Source organism: Narcine bancroftii, chromosome 8 (assembly GCF_036971445.1).
Source record: "Narcine bancroftii isolate sNarBan1 chromosome 8, sNarBan1.hap1, whole genome shotgun sequence".
In the NCBI taxonomy this organism is placed as follows: Eukaryota; Metazoa; Chordata; class Chondrichthyes; order Torpediniformes; family Narcinidae; genus Narcine; species Narcine bancroftii.
The window spans coordinates 36,545,326-36,557,521 of NC_091476.1; positions in this window are offsets into that span (position 1 = coordinate 36,545,326).

Consider the following 12,196-nt stretch of genomic DNA (forward strand, 5'->3'; position numbering starts at 1 on the left):
AGAAAGAAAAGGGTGGAATCTTGTTCTGGTTGGTTGCCGGTTACTCGTGGTGTTCCACTGGGATCAGTGTTGGGGCAACTTTTTACAATGTATGTTGATGATTAGATTATGGACTGAATGGTTTTGTGGCCAAGTTTGCAGATGACAAAAAGATATGTGGTGGTCTAGGAAGTGTTGAAGAAACTGAAAAGTTCCAGAGAGTCATGGACAGCTTAGGAGAGTGGGGAAGAAAATACAAAATTCAGAAGTGCAAAGGGGCTTGGGGGGGGGGGGGGGTCCTCATGCAGGATAACCTAAAGGTTTTCCATCAGGTTGGATTGTGAATGCTATGTTGGCATTCATTTCAAGAGGAATAGTATAAGAGTAAAGAGGTGTTGATGAGGCTCTATGCGGCACTGGTGAGACATCATTTGGAGTACTGTGTGCAGTTGTGAGCCCCTTATCTTGGAAGGGATGTAATAATATTGGAGAGAATAGAGAGAAGATTTACCTGGATGATTCTTGGAATGCAGGGGCTAACCTATGAGGAATGTTTAGTGGCTCTTGGACTGATTTCATTTGAATTTAGAAGAATGAGGGGAGATCTCATGGAGACATTTTGAATACTGTAAGGATTGGACAGAGTAGATGTGAATAAGATGTTTCCCTTGGTGTGTGAATCCAGGACAAGAGGGCACAGACTTAAAATTAGAAGGTACCCATTTAAAACAGAGATGAGGAGAAATTTCTTTAGCCAGAGAGTAATGGATTTGTGGAATTCGTTGCCACATACAACTGTGGAGTTTAGAGGGGGAGGGGGGGAAGGATTATTAGGCATCTAATTAGTGAAGGTATCAAGGGATATGGGGAGAAGGCTGAAACTTAGAACTAGATGTTAGAACAGTTTAGCTCAGGGTGGATTTACAGAGCAGATTCCATGAGCCAAATGGAACAGTGATCTTGTGAGAAAAAGAATAATATTTTCATTGAGGTGAAATGTGCCATTGCAACTTTACATCTATGAAACCTGGAAGTAACGAAAAATGAAGCAAATGCGTTCTTGCCTTCATTGCTGATGGTGTGTGTGTGTGTGTGTGTGTGTGTGTGTGTGTGTGTGTGTGTGTGTGTGTGTGTGTGTGTGTGTGTGTGTGTGTGTGTGTGTGTGTGTGTGAGAGTGAGAGAGTGAGAGAGAGTGAGAGAGAGAGAGACACACACACACACAAACACAATTGTCTAGGTACATCAGACATTCATAAAATAGCAAAAAGTATAGCATGTGTTTAATGTCAATATTTAAGAGACATTTGGACAGGTATGTGGATGGGAGGGGTTTGGAGCACTGTGGTCCAGTTGCATGTCAATGAGACAATGCAGAATAATATTTCAGCCTAGACTAGATGGACAAAAGGCCCTATTTCTGTGCTGCAGTGTTCTCTGCTTCTCCATTTACTGCCTCTTTAACGAGTTGGAATGTTTAAAACCATTGTTACTTTATGACAACATTGATGTTGCTTTCAGATTTTCTCTTGCTGCTTTCCTGAATGTTAGAGGCAGAATGATGAGTTTGTTAGTGTCATAGTGCAAAATAAGCATCATTAATTCGACCACCTTAAGGTTTCTATTTCTTCTAACTTTCAGAATTTTCATTTCACACTCATAGTTCATCTCCCACTACTCTATCCATTATCTTATATTGTGGTATTTGATTGTTTTAAGGACATTGCAATGATGTATTGTTGATGAAAACTGATACTGATATTTAATCACCCGCAAATACAACCTGCCTTGCTGGGTATTTCCAGTATTTTCCAGCATTTTATATTTCCAACTCTGCGATTATTTTGATGTTCACTCATAGTAATGTTGTTCCCTATTTCATGGCTATTTTGTACTAATGTCACACCTTAGTTGTTTAATATCTTTCATTGTGAACAATTCTTCAAAGCAAGCTGCATTTGAACACTGAATGAGGAGCAATTTCTCCCTAAATTGATGCATTGTACCATATTAATCTAAGACTAAAATGACCATTACAATATCACTTCCACTGAGCATGTGCACTGTCCCTGGTCTTACTGCTCTTGTGAATTGTTATAACACACATCAAAAATTTCTACGATCAAAGATGTGCTGTGAAGCAGCCCAGATTGATGATTTTGCTTCTTCAGTCTGGATTGGCAGGTCACAATGATCACTAAGCTACAAGTTAGTTGCAACAAAATGTGATGGAACGCACGAGTTTGCTTTAGGGGATATCCATTGTTTAATATCTTTGCTTAATCCATCTTAAAATTGGAGGTTCAAGTAAAACTGTTCACACACTTAGCGTTGTCTGCAATTAAATATCGTGCTGATGTTAGTATAATCTAAAATATAGTTTGGATATCCTATTTCATATACCGATTACAAGTGGATTATTTTTTTTACTCATCAAAATCACCAGTCTTAAGCTTCAGAGTTACAAAAATATAAAAATAGATGAATATCGTTATCCTTAATGTATAAAAATAGAAATTATACTTGCTGATGCATTAGTCTTTGTAGATATTATTTACCAATGATTCTGAAATGAAATCCTCATCTATGGTATAATTCAAAATCTTTCATTTCATTAATTTTTCTCCTTTCATATTTTTAGGACCTCAAACTCATGGAATAGACACAATTTTCAATTCAAACTAAAAGTTTAGGTGCAAGCTCCAGTTATTAACTACTCTATCACAAGCAATTTATCCCTTGTTGATGACTACATATGCAAATATTAATTCAAAAATAAAGGAAACAAAAGCCTTTAAATCGCACCAGGTCAATATCTTGCAAATCAAGATACTTCCCATTTAATTAAACTCATTAAAAGCCCTTTCACTAACAGATAGGTCTGAAATTACTTTTCAGAACATTACAATTATCTCTAAATTGATGGTTGCAACAGTACATTGGAGCACGTATGTGGTTCGCTAATGATTGCATTTACATTCAACAAATTCTTTTCCCTTCAGCTACAGTCATGAATTTAAAATGTCTATTAGTTTACATCATTTCAAGAAGCAAAAGAAAACGGCAGATTCTGGAAACCAGAAATAAAAATAAAAATGCCAGAAATACTTAGCAGGTTCGTGGCATGTATGGATAAAGCAACATTTGAGGTTGATGAACTTGTTACAGAATTGTTCTAGTGATAAGGCCTTAATCTGAAATATTGAGCTCTGTCTTTCTCCACAGAAGTTTCTGCTTTCATTTCAGTTTTCTCAGTAATCCCTTTAGATCAGTGGTGACCATAAGTCAAGTTTATTCTCATCTGATTGTACAAGTACAACACGACAAAACAGCATCCCCCGGTTCTTGGTGTCAACGATTAATACCTCAGATGAAATAAGAGCAAAAGTCTTCGCAGTCAGAAGTATATATTCATCTTGCAGACATAACGTTAGTTGTTCCTCTTGAAAGTAATAGTTGCTCGTCAAAATTTGAATCTTTCAAAGATCACATTTAAAATGTCTATTCCTATCTATTCAGCGCAAATCTCTGATACCGCACAAGTAGCAGAACAGTTGCCTCACCAGATCATTTAAGATGAGTCGAAGTCCTATCATTCCAAGTTGATAATGTTAATGCATGCTCTTTTGTTACATCCAGATGTATGTCAGGGAGTACCTGTACCGATGATAAGGCGTTGATCCCAGAAAAATACTGGGGGAAATGGTCGAGGCAGGACCCACCAGAATGTTTAATTCTGAATATGTATTTGAAGAACCATGCCTCCCAGGGCCACAGATGTCAAATGTTGGAAAATAGGATAAGTTGGGCAGCCCTTGTTTCCTGAATGGGTGCAATGAGTCTAAAGAGATCTTACTGTATCTATTCATTTTTTGTTAGAGGTTTTGATGAAAGCACAGTGACTCATGTTGTCTTTGTTGCTCATGGACGTTACATGACTTTCTGAGTATTTACAACATTTTACACTTTTATTGTACAGTAATTTCTCTGGCTACCAGTCTCAAATTCTTCAGGCCCTCAATACTCTTTAGTGTGGCAAACATTTTTTTACTCCCTCTCAAAGGTGAAACATTGCACAGTTTGATACCTAAATGTAAAAACAAGGACTGCTGAAACTCAATCAAAATAGACACTGGTATTCTATCTGAAAATGTGTCCTTCTGGACAAAAGACTGTGCTCGGCCCATTGAACTTCGAAGTAATTCAGATCTGAGATTTTAGTTTTAAATTTGAGGCCAGAAATTCACTTCTAATATCTCCTCCGCAGTTACTTAACACTCATAGGCCACTCTGAGAAAAATTTTAGGAATAATGTCCAATGGCAGCATATCAACCTCTCAATAATCATATCTGGAGATTACAAGTAAAGTTGCTGGAGGCCCAATACAGTTCAAGTGATTAAACACAATGTTTTACATTGATGTGATAACTTTCTCACTGCTACATGCCTTCATCATTTCTTAACAACTTAATCTTCAGTTTTTTTTCCCACAGTGCACATTCTGAGCTAGCATTTCCATGCCTGAGGGGATGGAACCCAGGGATATACCACAGCCTATTTGAATGTAACTGTTTCTTATCTTTCCTTCTTTCTATGTTAACTATGCCTTTTCTGTGTGCTTGGCTTTCTGAAGGGACCAACCTTCAAGCATGTTTTTAATTTCGACACATGCCGTGAAATAGAAGAGACTTTGTACAATATTGTTTCCTGTTGGCAACTGTTCAAAGTCCCTTTGCTACTCGAGTATAATGGCTAGAGAACTTTTATATTAGCTTGCACTATTGAACAAACACATTTTATTATACAGATAATCAACAACAAATAAGATCAAATGTGTTTATTAAGCACTGCTTCGTGATAGCTCAGTGGTTTTGACTTAAAAATTTTAAAGGGGAAATATTTTGGTTTAGAAAAGTCCCCCTCAATAATACAGGTACTTTGCAACTTAAGACTTATACAATTGAAATCCATCCACACACATGACCAAAATTATTTTTTTTAATATAAAAATTTATACGGTTTATGTTGTATTTGACAAACTATAACAGGGATACAGGGCATGAAAAGCCAAAATGTGTGTACTTACCTTCTTAATTGGCATCCTGAGGTCCATAGGCTAGGTGCAGCCATGTTGATTCCTGTGCGCATGTGCCAGTCTTTGGTTAGTGTATGCATGGTGGATTCACATATTGGAGGTTGGTAGGCATATGTGCAAGAGTTAAGGACACGAGTTCAATATTGTTAGGGCGCTTAACTCTCATGCATGTGCCAACTGACCTCCAATACGCAAACACACCATGCGTGCGCAAAGGAATCAAGATGGCCACCCCCAACTAATACAACTAACACAATTCTGACATATGTCCATTCTGAGATATGACCGGTTATCCAGAATGGAACATGGATGTATGTCAGGGTGTACCTGTACTGCAAAAGACTCAGATCTCCATTGTGTTTTTTTTTTAATTTCAGTAAATGTATCTTAAAAATAAACAAAAGTACAATTGACAATGCTAACTGGACTAGACAGCTTTATCTAGCTTTAGGTTTAGGAGGAAATAGTATTTGTTGTGTGTTCAGTGACAAGACAACAGAATTTACAAAGCCACGATGACGTTACCCAAAGGGCATATGCAAGCCTGGTATAGATGCAAAGGGCTTCACCTGAGATGCAGAATGTTGAGGCAGAAATACTGGGCATTTCATGCATGTGAACATATTGGGCATGGGCAGTGGGAAAAGAAACAGTGTTATCTCCATTTCATCTTGCGTGAGTGCACAGGTGGAATATAGTCAATGACAAAATAACTGACATTGGGGGGCACCAAAAAGGGCATCCCGAGTCTTGGTGAATATGGGGTGACACCTAACTCTTCAATCAAATTAAGGAGAGGTGATGGATTTGGTGCAGGAAAGGGAATAAGTAGAATTTGATGGGTACAGAAAGTGGAAGAAAAAGAAAAAGAAAGATTAGAATGGAAAACAGAAAGTAAAAAGAATATTAAATTAAGATGCCTCAAGAAAGAACTTATTATTTGAAAGAATTGAACTTTATAACTTCAATTTTTGCCCATTCATTACGGGGAGGATGACAGCCCCATTTGCAATGTTCTTTTACTGTGAAATATAACTTTAACATCTCCAACAAGTTTATTTCTAAATTACGCATGCTTCTTGATGGACTAAGCTTTGGTTTTTGCAAAGCCTGCAGCAGGTTGGTGTGAATCTGTTGACACTTTACAATTCATGATTATAAATAAACTTTTCATAATCACACACATCTGTTTGCTTAACACACAAAAATGGACACTTAAATACTATTATTTTCCTACAAGCTCCAGTTTTTTATTTTGTCAAGGAATACCATAGAATTTGGTACCTATAGACACAAATGGAATTGAACAAAGAAGGATATATTGCTCTAAAACAGATTATCAATCAAAGAAGGCACCTGACTCATTTAATTTTTTTTTTACATTTTATATTTTGACATAGAGCACAGTAACAGGCCATTTTGGCACATGAGCCCGTGCCACCCAATTACACTCAATTGACCTACAACCCAGTTTGTTTCAAATGGTGGGAGGAAATTGGAACCCCCAGGGAAAACTCACACAGACACAGGGAGAATGTACAGACTCCTTCCAGACAGCACGGGATTCGAACCCAGGTACTGTAAAGGAGTTGTGCTCACCACTACACCAACTGTGCCACCCATTTGAAGGGCAATATCTTGCAGTGAGATGTCGTATCGACCTGTCTCAGCTTCTGATTATTAACAATGTTGTCAGTTCTTCTCCTTTTCCCATCGGTTTTTGTTATTTTTCAGATCAAATTTTTTTTGGGGAGAAACCTCCAAGCCATACTCAATGGCCTGAGGCCAAGTTTTGAATTCTTTGTAATCAATATAAATCTCTCTATTTGGTCAGAATTCCTTAATGTTATGCTCATTAAAGCATCATTTCATTTAGTAAGGATTGTCTCATCTCCGTTGACATGACTGCCAGCAAAAAAAAAAATACTTTCTGGCAAATATTCCACATTGTTTACATGCAAATGGAAAGTATTTTATAATCAGAATTTGAACACAATTGCTAATATCTCCTTCAATGCAATAGAATTATTCAGGCTCAACTTCACACTGAGCATAGCATGCCATCTATCATTCTGTCCAGTTCACCCAACCAATCAACATGTTCAGGCAATGTGTAATATCTGAGTAATTGAAAATGAACTTAGATTCATCTACTTTTTCATCAAAGCCTTAATAAATTTTCAATGGTAAATTATGTTGCATGTATGATTTAATAGAGGTGATCACGCTGAATGCTTGCATAACAAAACCATGAAAATTTTGAACTTCGTTCTTCTGTAGCATTTTTTAATGGATTGGCAGAATGTCGATTTTTCTGGCAAGAAATGAGCATATAGAAGTAACCTGCGAACTGCACTAAAAAGACAATCATTTGTCTCAATAAAGCCATTTGACAGATGTCAGAGATCAGACACATCATTTCCTTCAGTGAAATAGGCTACCACCTTGCCCTTACTCCACTTTCTGCTTCATTCCTATTTACATTAGAAAGAAGTTGTCTTCTCCACTGTACTATTTTAGTCACTGTAGAACTGAATCACATTTAATACATAACGCATAGCCTTACAGAGAAAGAATTAACAAGGCTGCTTTTTGCTTTAATATTAAGACAGAGGTAAGAAAAACTGAATAATAAAATCAAAATGAATGGCCAATCAATTCACAAACATGATATGTGATCTGTTGTCCTCGTATTTATGCTTCTGACAGCTTTGTTCATTTATCATTGAGTGTTCCTGCCTTACTGTCTCACCTTTTCATTCTTTCATCTCTCAAATGGCCACACTTATGTACAAAATAACTTTACCATCATCCAGAGACATGCAGCAAATCCAGAGTCCACTAAATAGTAAAAAGAAAGATCGATTCCCTGTGCCTCAACTTTAACAAAGGATAAAATCTCAGCTGTAACCAGACATTCAGAAGGGAAGTTTCATTTTTCTTGCCAGACATACCTGCAAAGCTCAACAATGCACAGAGTTGCAAGCTGTCGGGAAACAGCACAGAGCTGGTGAAGAAAACGTCAATGGAGTGAAATAGGATCAAGATCAAAAAGTAAGATGCACGTGCACTGTGGTAACAGAAGAACAGTCATTCCTTCCTTTCAAATGTTAAATTGATGAAAAGGAAACAGAAACAGAAAGAAAAAAAAATACATCCAGAGGAACAGCTATGAATTGTTCGAGTTTTCATCAACTTGGTTGAATCTTTGTACCAATTTCACTGAGTGATGGATTTTCTTGGCCATCCATGTTCCAGTGTTGTGTTAATATAAACTAGCCCTCTCATACTCACATGTCTTTCAAAGGGCTGAGAGAAAACTTCCCTACAGGGAGAAACACAATGGGTTGCAGACACTGTGATTGTAGTTAAAACACCAAAGTGCTGGACGAACTCAGCTGGTCTATTCTGCATCTATAGGAGACAAAGATATACTGTTGATGTTTTGGGCCTGAGCCCTTCTTCAAGGAAAATAAAACAGAAAAGACAGAAGCAGGATCTATCAGAAAGTCTCGGAGGAGGAATCCAGACCAGCAAAAGGTGTTGATTGGATGTGATAAGGGACTAGGTAGAATTCATCATGTCTGTGCGAAAGGAGACAAAGAATAGAGAGATGACAGGGGAAGCAAGGGAGTGGGGTTAACGAAAGCCAGAGAAGTCGATATTAATGCTGTCTAGTTAGAGGGTGCCCAGATGAGGAGTTGTTCCTCCAACTTACGTGTTGTCTCAGTCTGGAAGTACATGAGACCATGGATAGACATGTCAGCAAAGTAATGGGATGGAGAATTGAGAAGGGTGGGCACTGGGAGATCCACACTATTGCGATGGACAGAGCCAATGTGCTTTACAAAATGAACTCCCAGTCTGCATCCAGTCTCTCCGGCGTAGAGGAGACCATAGCAGGTGCACTGGTTGCAATAGATGAACCCTGCAGGTTTACAATTGAAATGTTGCTTCACTTGGAAGGACTGATAGGGGCCCTGATTGGTGCTACAGGGTCCCTACTGGGTCTCATTGAGTGTATGTGAGAGCAGCCGATGCATTAATTAAGTGTGATTGTTTGATCTCTGAAACAAGCAAGCCAAACTTCCAGAAATAATGAAGTGTAATAAACCCAACAGAGCTCTGCATGCAACAAACCACTGACAGATAACACTGGTGAAAAGAGCTTTGCGTCTCAAATGATGAAATTTGGTCTACCTAGCAAATTCAATCACCGAAAATAATTAAGACCAATGCTACACTAGATCTGAAGTGTGAGATTTTTTTTGATTTTCAAGTCTCTTGTACTTATCAACCCAAGCTTGTTAGGAATGCAACTTTAACCTGAAAAAACTAGAACAACTGAGATACATGTACAAGCATATTCTCTTTGCCACCACCCTGCCAGTGGCATTTGAAAATTCCTTCCTCCGATCCCTTCACATACATTGTTTCAAGAGATACAGTGTAGGCCCTTCCACCCCATGAGTTTGTGCTGTCCCAAATAAACCCATGTGACCAGTTAAAAAATTAACCCTATACGTTTCAGAGGGTGGAAGAAAACTGGGGGAATCCCACATAGACATGGGGAGTATGCTAAAACTCCTTACAGAAAGTGGCAGATTCGAACCCGGGTCACTGGCACTGTAACCGCTGTGCTCTCCGTGCCATCCCTGCCATTGAGTCATCTGTGACTTGCCATTGCTTCAATTGATTACAGATGCAGTTTATCATTGGGCAGCTGCCAGGACAATGAACCTCACCAAAGTCGGGAAATGTAGACTAGACCAAGAATAAGTCAGCCACCTAATTCTTTACTTGTGTCACCATTGACAAAAGGCCGAGTCCAGAAACAGTGCTTACCCTTTACTTCCTATAGACGCTGCGTGACCTGCTGAGCTTCTAAAGGACATTTGTGTATTGCATTCAACCAACTGTCTGCAGACTTTCTTGGTAAACTCCTTCATTACTATTCTGGTGCCAATTTTAACCATCTCCTCTTAACTTAATTTTTTGCTCTCTAACTTTTCATTCCCCCCCCCACCCTCCCCCGCACCCCTTCTCACTGGTTTCTCCCTCAACTTGTCTCTTCACCTCTTGTGTCTTCCATCATATACCAGATCACTTCTGGGCTCCTCTCTCCATTACTTGCCCATTTCTGTATAGTGCCCTATATAGTGCCCTATGGAAGAAAGATACATTTTTTCCCCTTTATTTGCCCCTGTTCACAGTTTTAAATTTGTAATTAAACAATTCACATGTGATTAAAGTGCATAGTCCAGATACTATTTAAGTGTACATTCTGGTTTGACCATGTAGAAATTACAGCACTGATATATAGTCCCTCATTTCAGGGGATCATAATATTTGGGGCATAGCAATGGTAAGTATATTAAAGTAGCCATATTTAGTACTTTGTTGTATATCCCTTATATGTAATGAATGCTTGAAGTCTATGATTTATAGGTTCATAAGTGCTGAGTATCTTCTCTGGTGATGCTCTGCCAGGCCTTTACTGCAGCCATCTTCAGCTCCTACTTGTTTCGGAGCCTTGTCCCCTTAAGTTTTCTTTTCAGCATATGGCAGGCATGATCAATTAGATTTGGATTGGGTGACTCACATGGCCATTCAAGAATTTTCAAGTTTTTGGCTTTAAATAAAACTTGTTTGTTGCTTTAACAGTATGTTTGGGATTATTGTCTTACTGTAGGATGAAGGGCTGTCGAATGAGTTGAGAGATTTGTTCAAACTTGAGAAGATAAGATGTTCCCATGCACCTCAGAATTCATTTTGCTACTGCCATCAGTAGTTAGATCATCAATGAAGATAAGTGCACCAGTACCAGATGAGGTGGTATGCTTTGGATCATGGGCAGTTCCTTTACTCCTCCACATTTTGCTCTTGCCATCACTCTGATACAGGTTAATATTGGTCTCATCTGTCCACAAGACCTTTTTTTCTGGAATTCTGCAGGCTCTTTTAAATATTTATTGGCAAATTGTCATCTGCCCATCCTGTTTCTGAGACTAACTAATGGTTTGCATCTTGCAGTGTAGCCTCTGCAGTTCTGTTTATGAAGTCTTCTGCAAACAGTACTTATTGACAAATCCACACCTGCCTCCTGAAGAGTGTTTCTGATCTGTTGGGCAGATGTTTAGGAATTTTTCTTCATGATGATGAGAATTCTTCTGTCATAACCAGTGGAGGTCATCCTTGGCCTACCACTCCCTTTACAATTATTAAGCTCATCATGCCACTCTTAATGAGGTTGCAAACAGTTGATTTTTTTTGTAATCCTAAGGTTTGGGCGATGTCTTCTACTGTTTTGTTCTTGTTTTTCAGCCTCATAATGGCTTCTTTGACTTTCATTGACACATGTTGAAAGCTTGGCAACTTTGGCAGACTCTAAAGGAAATCAAAAGCTTGTAAGCAAGCCTAGCTCTCTTATACCTGTGTCAATTAAGGAACTAAATATACCTGAGTATGCACAAACACCTGTGAAGTCAAATGTCCCAAACACTACAGTGCCCTGAAATGAGGGGACTATGTATAAAAAGTGCTGTAATTTCTATGTGGTCATACCAAAATCTATACAAATAAACTTGGATAAAATCTGGGATGTGCACTTGAAATTATGTAGCACAGGGACAAATAAAGGATAATAAAATGTCCCTTTGTCCCAAACATTATGGGGAGAACTGTATATATGGTGCATTTTTATGTTTATCTTTATTTTAGTCTTGAATTTCTCCAACAGTTCTTTGTTTGTTCTAGATTCCAACATCTGGAGCTTTTGTCTTTATCTCTCCACAGAATCAAGCCTTAGACGCACCATTAATCTGTCACCTCCATTTTATACCATCTCACCAATGGAAACTTGGAGTTTCATTATATATTGAGCACATGCATAATTACCTGGAATTACTTGGACATTGACAAAGGTATAACAAATATATCAGTTGTCTTCAAATACCCCCTTTCCTACATAGTGCTTAAAAATCTTTCAGGCAATTTCCTTTTTATTCATCCCAGTTCTTACTGTAAGAAGTTTTAACTTGCCAACTATAACCATCAGTTCTGACTTTTTAGCCATTTTAAAATTAGCCACTGAAGGGTTAGCTATGAACTGGTCAATATTCATA